The sequence below is a fragment of the Phoenix dactylifera genome, chromosome 7 (genome assembly GCF_051530095.1).
Source record: "Phoenix dactylifera cultivar Ajwa chromosome 7, Ajwa_hap1_PhDact_Kaust_v1.1, whole genome shotgun sequence".
Lineage (NCBI taxonomy): Eukaryota > Viridiplantae > Streptophyta > Magnoliopsida > Arecales > Arecaceae > Phoenix > Phoenix dactylifera.
This window is the reverse complement of record NC_143196.1, coordinates 23,882,097-23,892,500: the sequence shown is the minus strand read 5'-3', so window position 1 is coordinate 23,892,500 and position 10,404 is coordinate 23,882,097. Positions and strand designations below refer to the sequence as shown.

Below are 10,404 nucleotides of genomic sequence, written 5' to 3'. Positions count from 1 at the left end.
AGAGAAGAGATAGAAAAAGAGAGAAACCTTGGAGGTTTCTTCTCAACATAGAGGAAGAGGATGGGAAGATCTAGGATGGCAGCGGTGGTCAGGAGTATGCAAAGAAATGACAAAGGCTGGCTCAATCCAACAACCGACAGTGGGCAACAACAAGGAAATGGAACCAAAATAAGAAAGATATGGAAAATCAAAGCACGACGGCAATAGGCCGTGGCAACCCCCAGTGTCACGATGGTGTTGGCTAGAAAGCCTAACTCTGGCAAAGATTGTGGCAACAACGATATCGGCCTTAGCCGATGATGGAAGATGCATAAGAAAATAGGGGTTAGGGCTGAAACAGAGGAGATGATGCATGATGAGATCTGACAGTCTTTCGAAGAGATCTCAGCTGGTGGTGACTGCATGAGAAAAGGATGAAAGAAGATAGGGTGCTGGCAAGGTGGGAGAGCACAATGCCTCATCTTCGGTGACGATACAACAGTGAGAGGACTAATTGATTTTCTTCTTCTTCTTCTTTCCTTTTTCGATGATTGTGATTGGCTCTCCTACATCAAGCACGGGGATGGAGCTTTATAGTCGATGGAGGTTAGGGTTTCCTAGCCTCCAACAAAGTTGGGAAGGAGCGGGAGTTGGACTCCTTCTCCAACTCGAACAGAGGAAGATACTTCTTTTCTTTTTTTTTTATCTTGGGCCTATTTCAATGATGGCTCAGCCAAATAGGGTGGGTCTCACATTCTCTCCCTCTCAAAATAATTTCGTCCTTGAAATTAACTATTCTTATATTTCAAACTTTTAAGGTACTTGATCATCATCTCATCCTTGAGCTCCCAAATAGTTTTTCCTCTTAGAGTGCTTGCTCCATAGGTTTTTGTCATAAAGAATTATGTAGCATTTCAAAACTTGATCTTTTCATATTGAATTCTCCCAATCTCTTTCAATTGAACACCAACTTCCGAACTTGGATTAAAATGTCATAATTCATTGCCCATAAAATTAACTGCTCTTGATTAATTCCATACAGAAATCTTAATTGACCCAATAGAAATTAGAGAAAGCTTGAGCATTGAATGCTCTTCATGATCTACAACATTTTTTCTTCTTTTAACTTTCCCACAATTTAACAACTATTATTTTTTTAATCCAAGAAAAACTTTGAGCCCCTTTAAGCAAATGGAATAACAGTGTCAGAGCTAGAAGAAGAAGATCTATGCTGAAACATTCTGGATCTGAGCCGAACCAAATAACCATCAATTCATTAATGACATATTTGAGGCGTCCAAAATTTTCCCTAGAGTTGCCAACAATAGGAGAGTCCATGGTTGAATTGCGTAGCTACAAATAGGAATAACCAAAAAATCTATAATATTCTCCTTCCCTCTCTCTATCAATAAAATCCTTCTTTACTATAGAACTAACTTAAGTCTTGCATCGAAATGCCTTTTAGATACAAGAATTAATGTTAAATGACTTAACCCACCATGCTTCCACTATGCCCTCTGATGTAAACTCACCAACATTTTTTTGAGTTTACCAGTTGATTTTCGATTAAAATACCACTTTGCACTAAAATTGAGGAGATCCAAAAATTCAAATTCTTAAGTAGAACTAGAGCAAAATCTTAGACTTTCTTTATCCTCAATTTGCCTTAAGCATACCACGTCAAGATTAAACCTTAAGCCATTTTCCATGTTGAAGCCATTGCCTAAGCTTCCAAGAGTCAATAACTCTAGACCAGTTCGAATTAACCATGACTTTCTTGATAATTCAATTAGACAATTCTAGATCAACTTTCCTCTTAGAAAGTTAACTCTTAACTCAAAAAAATCAGAAGACTCCAAGTTAATGCCACATGAGTAGAGTCAACTCTAATTTCTCCTCCGGTCCTTTGTTTACCAAAATCCCTAGCATCTACCCACAAATCTACCAAAAATCTTGTCTCTTCAATGTTAAACTCATTAAAGTATCCCAAAATCAATTTCTCTATTCAATTGAACAATAATAGAAAGAAACTCTAAATTAGCTCATTAATCTAAACTTTGACTTGAAGTTTAACATACCCAACAATCTCTAACAAACATAAAGAAGATCAAGTAATTCGATCCAAGGATAATAATTTAATTAACAAAGATTCTACAAAGATGCATATCTCCTATCCTCTTAATAAAACCTAATCCGTCAATGGAATTAAATATATTATTCTTTTACATGCCAGTTTCATACATGATCCATCTATAGGCTCAGTCCTCAAAGACTATTGCACTTTGAACTCTTTCTTAGGCCATACTCTCAACAACATATTGTTGATAAACCCAAAATTTGTAACCAAACAATTAATAGTAAAACTAGAACGTGATCATCATTTGCATCCATATCAAGTTTGGGAATTCAAATCACTTTAATAACAATTGAGTAAGTACACATTGCACAATATAACCTACAAGAATAACACTATATTATATAGTTAAAACCTCTTGCACTTACCTGAGGCCAACCCACTTATCGAAATGAGAGATAAAAATCATCCAGCCCTTGTTTACTATTTGTATTCCAAACCCGATGTTTAAATTTTATCACAATACCTAGTAATCTTAAACCTAAATTCTGAATTCTTTTCTACCACTTCTGTCATGTTTGTAGTGATCATAAAACCTAAGATCTGATACTACTTGTATCACACCCCGAACCCACCATCATAGTCGGTCATATGATACGGCTATATGAACTCTAGAGCAGTGCCCTTAGGATCATGCAAGGCCTAAGATGAACAAATTTTTAAATACTTTCAAAATTTAAGTCAACAATCAATGACCAAATAATCCAACTAATAAATCCATCATGATTAAATAACCAAACTTATTTAAATATAAAATTTTCAAATGTTCACTAGTATCAAAAAATAAACTAACTAATAACTCTGATGCTTGAACTTCATGCCCAAGCCACCGAAACTATGCATCTTGTAACTCTGAAAAAAATACAATAGATGGATATGAGCTTTCTAGCCCAGTAAAAATCTCCAACCATTACACAAATATAAAATAAATTATTGATAAGATAAAAAATATTGGATGAAATAAAATTATAACAATTTTTAGAATGCTCATTCAGAATGATGTATATATATATATATATATATATATATATATATATATATATATATATATATATTTATTTATATATATCATCAATATCCATCTTATTAAAAGAAATATATGTCTCAAATACCAACAAATTTAACTATTTATTCAGCAACATTTTCAAATGTCATGCCATCCATTTCTCATTATCTCAATTCCAGGTTTCATAGCAATTTATTTTTCGGCTTTGGACTGACTAAGGTCATGTTCTAGTCTATGACTGATAAACAAAATTTTTATTCATAAGTCCATGGATGTTTTTCTGTACATAAGCTCGTAGAGGCTATCCCATACATAAGCTAATAGAGGCTATCCCACACATCACCTCGTGCAAGCTATCCCATGATAAGGTTTGTTCAGACCGCTTCTTATCCATCTGATTATTACATATTATTTTTTGTCAAATCAGTTCTAATTAAATAGTATATTCCTCATAATTTCAAGATAATTAGAATCATAGTTCAAATAGTCATATCTTCAATAGTTGATATCCACATATAATAAACACATAAATATGTTCATACCAGAAATCATATAAAACTATATCATCTCATGCAAAACCAAATTTATCGACATAAATCTAGCGATACAAATTCAGCGATGCAAATTAATAAATATGTATATATATACTGGTGATCAAGTATAGAGATTCTTACCTCTATGCCGATAACTCAGATACAATAAACACTAGCCCACACTTCTGTCGGATTATCCCCGCACGCGTTGCGACGATCGCAGCGGAAAGACACGCGCGGGGTCGTTCATCTCATGAACATCCCTAGGAACGTAGATTTCAAAAAAAAATTTGAGTTCTCTAACTCAGAAGATTATAAAATCTAAACGATAAATTAAAATTAATTACTTGATTAATTTTCAGATCTACAAAAATAATTGTAAACGATAAATTAAAATTAATTACTTGATTAATTTTCAGATCTACAAAAATAATTGTAAAGATTAAATCTTTACCTTTGAACGGGTAGATCTTCACCACTATCTGATGATCGTGGAAATTGGGTTCGTTTGAAGCCGCACAAGCGTCCGACCTCTACGGGTATCCACACGAAGATCTGGATCGATTAAGGTCGTGATCTCACCGGGGTGCTAGCTCCCTTGCAGAGATCCCTCTTTGATAGTTGGAACTCCTCCAAGCAATCAACTCTTGATTGCTTCCAAGAGAAGGAAGAAGGAGAAGGAGAGACACTTTCTCCTTTTCTTTACCATAGAAGAATAAGGAGGGAAGAGAGGAACACCTTCCTCTCTATGTTTTCTTCCATGCGGCTGATGAAGAGGAGGAAGAAGGAGAACCATGCTCGCTGCCCCTTTCCTTTGCCTTTGCGGATGGAAGAAGGAAGAGAGGGAGAGATGGCCGCCATGATGAAAAGAAAAGCCCCTTGACCCAAGGAGGGTTGGCCCTCTTTTTATTTCTTTTCATCTAGATGCCCTAGGCATGGCCTCCTCCTTAAAATTAGGAGGAGCCACGCCCGGGATGCGAGTCCCGGACACTCGGGATGCGCATCCCGGCCAACCGAGATGCGGATCCGAAAAAGAAGGGCTCTTGCCCCTTCCTTATAATCCTAATCAAATTAGAATTTAGGTGGCCCTTGGTTCATTGAATCCTAATCTAATTAGGACCCAATTAGTCTCCCTATTTGATTCAAGATCTTTATCCATAAGATTAAATCAATTATAACTCTTGGAGTCCTAATCTAATTAGGACCCAATTGGATCATGATTCAATTTAACTCTTCAATCCTAATCCAATTAGGAGTCATCTTCATCTATTAGACCAATAATTAATCAGGACTCTAGGAATCCTAATCCAATTAGGATTCATATAATTTTAGTCCTAATCTAATTAGAACTTTAGGAATCCTACTCCAAGTAGGACTCTAATAATTTGAAGTTCTAATCCAATTAGAAATCTAGGAGTCCTACACCATGTAGGACTCTTGAACCTTATCAAATAAGATCAAGCCCAATTAATTAGGTCCAATTGATTCAATCAAATTACAATCCAATTGCAATTAATTTCTTCTTCAACTCACTAACTCTGAGTGGGTTAAGCCAATTATCAATCAAATTGACCATTACAAACTACTGTGATTCCAAATCACAATCCAACTATTAGATCGATCAGATCCTCTATTGTGTGTGACCCTATAGGTTCTATTCTGTCTGGTAGTGAGATATATTGTGATCCCTATCGCAATATCATTGAAACTTCTTTCAATGGGTTGGAACAATTCCAACTCTTCTCATTCGGGTTCACTGATCACCAAGTGAATGCCTTTGAGTTTCATAATCCACCAGTGACACCTAGCAGCATGTAGTGGCTACCCAGCAGAATAGAATAGATGAACCTCTAGGTATAGTTAACGTTTGATACAGTCCCTCTATCGTGGATTCCGATGGAATGGAGGTCATGGATAACTCATCAAACCCCAACATCTGTCATATGTAAAATTTATTCGACTCTAGTTCGAGATTAGAAAACTCTTTTTTCAAAAACTACCTTGGCCAAGAATTTACGAACTCAGTCTCATAAATCATATAGGATCTCTTCTAATCTATCAAGGTCGATAGATTCTATCTAGATGCACCCCTACTCCTACAATGAGCCTACTGCAGCCAATCTGCACCACAAGAATCCAAATGGATAAGGCCCATGTTTATGTGCTTGTCAAACTACAGCAACCTTACTGTGAATAGCTGAGGTATCGCAGGTCAAAGGACCAGTCATACAACAGCAACATCAAGTAAGTCACTTACGAGTGGATAGACATCCAAGTGATTAATTGCTATGATCATGCTCAGTACCTTTGTTCTCTAATAAACACTTGCACAATCACTTCAGTGTCCCCACACTGTAGACTTAAGACTCGTCCATCAAAGAAAATGATGTGTGCACTAATCTCAACGAAATATGCAAGAGATTAGGAAGTTGATCAGTAGGGCTACTAGATCATTGGCTGATTGGCTCGATCACCATCCTCGTGATGATCCGTTGATCGGGAGTAATTCAGAAAATAATCACCAATGACACATGTCTTAAATTCTCAACTCTTGAGAATATGTGTCATCATCTTATTAATTCCTTGGACGATTCATGGACACATAAGAACATGAATGAAAAAAATGCCCAACTAGTAAATGCAAAACTAGTTTATTTATTTATTTTTTTCTAAATTCATGCACCCCAAAAGCTCTAGTTTTGGTATCTCCTGCAATCAACATCTCAAGTTGGAAACTGAAGTTCCAATTTTTTTTTTCTTTATCTCAGTAGAAGTTTCACTTATCATTAATTCATCGACTTAAGGAAAGGTTTTCTTGAGCAATAGATGCAAGTATACGATCTCTCTTCATTTGGATTAGCATTTAGATACAATTCTTTTATTAAAATAAAGAAATCACACACATACACACACATATACCTTTCATAAGCGGGGACAGAATGAAACGACCATAATAAAGATGCTTACTGTCTACTCTTGATTCAACACATTTCCACCGTAGTGTTCGAGTGGATCCTACTACTTCCTCTCGAACCATACTATAATAAGTATTATTATAATATTTTATCAGATCATTGAATCATTTATTTCTCTTGAAATCTGTTTCATTCTTATTTCTACACACGTCTTTTTTAGGAGGTCGACACCAATTATGTGGCATAGGTCTTACATCACGTACTAAACTTAATAGTATACCACTTTTATGAATGGCTCGTCATGCTGCATCTCTTCTGAGATCAAGGCCTTTTATCATAACTTCTGCCCGTTGCATACCCTGATCAACTACTGTACGAATGGCAGTGCAGCTAAGGTCCAAAATATGGAATAAACAAGTGTTTCCATGACTCTACCACCCGGCCAATCCTGTTTGTTCCACTTAATCCCTTTTTCATGGCCAAATATCTTTATAGCTAAGGAATGTGAAATCTTTCTCCTGTTACATGAATCAAATGTTTCATTTCATCCGGGTATACTAAAATGCTTTGTTGTAAGCCAGCTTTGAAAGCTATCCAAGAGCCGCAAGAATAGAACAATTTGCAGTGGTGAAAGCGCGCTACTGAGGCATCATCCGAAGCGGATAGATTCTCCATTTTTTTAGATAAGTTCTAATAAAAATGGTAGTGAAAGGGCAGTAAGGGATTTTTTTCATCGACCTTGTAGTCGTTATCTCGCCGTATGAATTTGTTTGTAAATGCGGGTTCTTACCCCTTATTCGTCAGTATGAGATTATTAAGAGTCGCGAAGCAGGGGGGTAACGTCAAATTCCTAGGTGAAAGGTCCAGTTGAGGACCGGATATCCCCCCGAGGGGGAGAGCAAGGCAGGGGGTAACGTCAAAAGATTTTGAAAAGAGGGTTTTTTCAAGATTGAGAAAAAGAGAGGTTGATCAAGCTTGATGGATTCATCCTCTAAAACAAGAAGTTCTAGTCCTGGAGGTATAATATTAATCACTTGATGTCCATCCGATACATCAACTATGGATATTTCATATCCTCCTTTTTCTTTACGTACTATTTTGCTTACTATACCTGCTGATGTAGCATTATAGACTGTATTGTTACTCTTGCTCCCATCAGGATAAATCTGACCTCTTGAAAAGATATTAGATCATCATGGGAAACTTTCAAATGAGTAATGCTTACCAGTCTCACGTGGGAGTACCTTGAAATCCTCGCTAAGACAATGGAGGGTGACGTATGTACAGCTTACGAGAGTGAGGGGTAGAGCTACGGAATTGCAAGTGAGTGTCTTCTACGCATCTCTGAGTCCACTTGATCCATTTCTTAGAGAAGCCATATTTCCAAAGCAGGAATGGAAGATAAGGTGATATGGAATTAAACTCCTACAAGGGAGTATACATTGAAATCCGCCCCCCTCGAGGGGGAATAGGAGGTAATTTAACTAGACGAAAGGCCGGGGGGCCCACCCCCCAAACCTCCGGTGTTCTCAAATGGCGAAGCCTTACAGCTTTCGGTTTTGAATCCAATCCCTAACCTAAGGAATTCGATCCAAAACCTCATCAAAACTTTCAGGCTTCCATACCTATACGGTATCTCCTGCAATCAACACCTCAAGTTGGAAACTGAAGTTCCAATTTTTTTTCTTTTATCTCAGTAGAAGTTTCACTTATCATTAACTCATCGACTTAAGGAAAGATCTTCTTGAGCAATAGATGCAAGTATACGATCTCTCTTCATTTGGATACGCAATTAGATACAATTCTTTTATTAAAATAAAGAAATCACACATGTACACACACACACACACACACACACACACACACACACACACACACACACACATATATATATATATATAACAAATAAAACAGATTATATCCCAGTCTTTTAGCACAAATATGTTATTTAAAGATCACTATTTTTAGAAATGCCACTGCTCATAATAAAAGAACAAAAAACATTTTGTACCAGAAAATAAAGAATAAAAGAATAGTTGTATTGCATAGCTGCAGAGAATTAATTCACGATCCCTTGTTTGGCACCCTGCCGATATTGTCAATTCAAATGCATCTTCCCAAGCCTGAGTTGTCTTTCACTAGAAAGCATCTTGGCGAAACGGATGAGTTCTTCTTCATTTGTCCCTGCCATTTGTACTGCTTCATACATGCCAGATTCTAAGTTCACCCTCGATACTGGTTTCTTTAGCAGTTCTTTGCCAATTTGAACAAGCTTCAACAAATTCTCCTTGGAAGATACATCTACAGATGCCGTGTCGCCCATCAAAGTATCATCCTACAAACCGACCAAATAGTTCAATCGCATCCATCAGATCAATAAGACACTTAAAATGAAATTCCTTTAATATATTCCTTTTAGTTCCTTGAATGTTGTTATTTACCTGTATCCGAAGGTAGTTGCTCTCACAATGCAATGCTTGGAATATGACGGAGGCATGGATGTCCACCATATCAGAACTAGCTTGACTAAAACTATCAATCAATGGTGTCATGCCACTGTTGTATAGCCATCCAAGCACACCCCACTTGGACGCCATGGATGCGTCAAATTTCTCTTCTTGCTTGGATGATCCAGTCCCCAAAGAGAGAACCAGAAATTTTCCATAGTCGGCTGGCTTAATTGGAAAGAAGTCATCATTTTGTTTGAAACTTTCTTTCGTAACTTCATTCAAGGCCAATAATGTCTGTTCCCAGTCATTTAAGATGATTATAATCGAAGCATTAGTTTTTCTTCTGCAGAAATTAAGAATTGAAATGGTGTTCATGCATGAGATGACTTACTGGATTATTTGCAGCAATCCCTCCGTCAATGAGATTAAAGCTTCGGGACTTCCTGTTGAAGTCTTTGGTTTGAAAATAGTGTGCAGGAAGATATGTCGGGGCCGCAGAAGTACTTATGCATATATCTGACAGAAGATATGTCGGGGCCGCAGAAGTACTTATGCATATATCTCTACATCTCTAAATTCAGTATGTTTAAAGAGCTTGGACTGTGTCTCCCCATCCTTACCCATTCTTAGGAAAAATCTTTGGACAATTTTCAAGGTAGAAGTCATTGATTTCCTTCGCTGCGAAGAGAGGACGATTATTCTCATCTGGAGCAGCGAGCATGGCGGTCACCAACCCACCAGTGCTTGTTCCAGCAACAACATCAAAGTAATCCGCAATTCTCACATCCTCTCAATCAAGCTCCTGCAGCCAAATGCATGTTATTGTTGCTTTCCGAGGAAGAACATTGCAACTATAGCTACAGAATTTTTTTATCTAATGAATGGAATAGGATTGTCCTACCTGAAGCTTGGATTCGAGGAAGGCAAGGATAGTTCCAGGGATGATGCCTCTCACTCCCCCACCATCTATGCTTAGCACTGTAACCATCCTTCCAAGGGAAGGAGGAGACCTTGCCCAATTGTAGCTTGCCCTAAGTCTTCAACTCCCTTTCAGAGTCGAAGAGGAACTAGACTGCCATTAGGAGTATGTTTTTAGCTATTTCCGTGCAAAGCACATGCCGGGCTAGGTTGGTGGTGTTAGGTTTAGGCTTGGTCAAGATGGACCGGGCCTCACAATCTCAGTTGTAGGGTGCTCATAGTCTCTCCACATTAAACAACCAAATATAGCTAAGGCAAGCGAGTTTTCAGATGCAAGTAAGTTAAACAGATACATGCAAATACATATAAGTCAAACAAACACTTGAAAATATTAATACAACATTTCTTGCAGTTGCAACAACTTTTACGTGCTATTAGAAATGCAGCATACCAAATGACCCTAACTTCA

At 37.3% G+C, this 10,404-nt stretch overlaps 1 protein-coding gene and 1 pseudogene across 2 annotated transcripts in view; both read right to left on the bottom strand.

Annotated features, from left to right (window-relative positions):
- The window catches only part of LOC149753187 (uncharacterized), a 15,773-nt gene extending 9,316 nt beyond the window's left edge, over nucleotides 1-6,457 (bottom strand). Inside the window, exons 1-2 of the mRNA XM_089924345.1 lie at nucleotides 4,107-6,457; nucleotides 3,794-3,915 (exon numbers count right to left, since the gene is read on the bottom strand). The gene's annotated coding sequence lies outside the window, so the exon portion shown is untranslated. The remainder of the gene's footprint in view (nucleotides 1-3,793; nucleotides 3,916-4,106) is intronic.
- A 132-nt stretch (nucleotides 6,458-6,589) lies between these two features.
- LOC120105635 (patatin-like protein 2) lies at nucleotides 6,590-9,816 on the bottom strand (annotated as a pseudogene). Its single transcript, XR_015967404.2, has 3 exons — nucleotides 9,409-9,816; nucleotides 9,009-9,311; nucleotides 6,590-8,902 (listed from the first exon to the last, which is right to left on the bottom strand). The product of XR_015967404.2 is annotated as a patatin-like protein 2 (transcript).
- Between the last annotated feature and the right edge of the window lie 588 nt (nucleotides 9,817-10,404).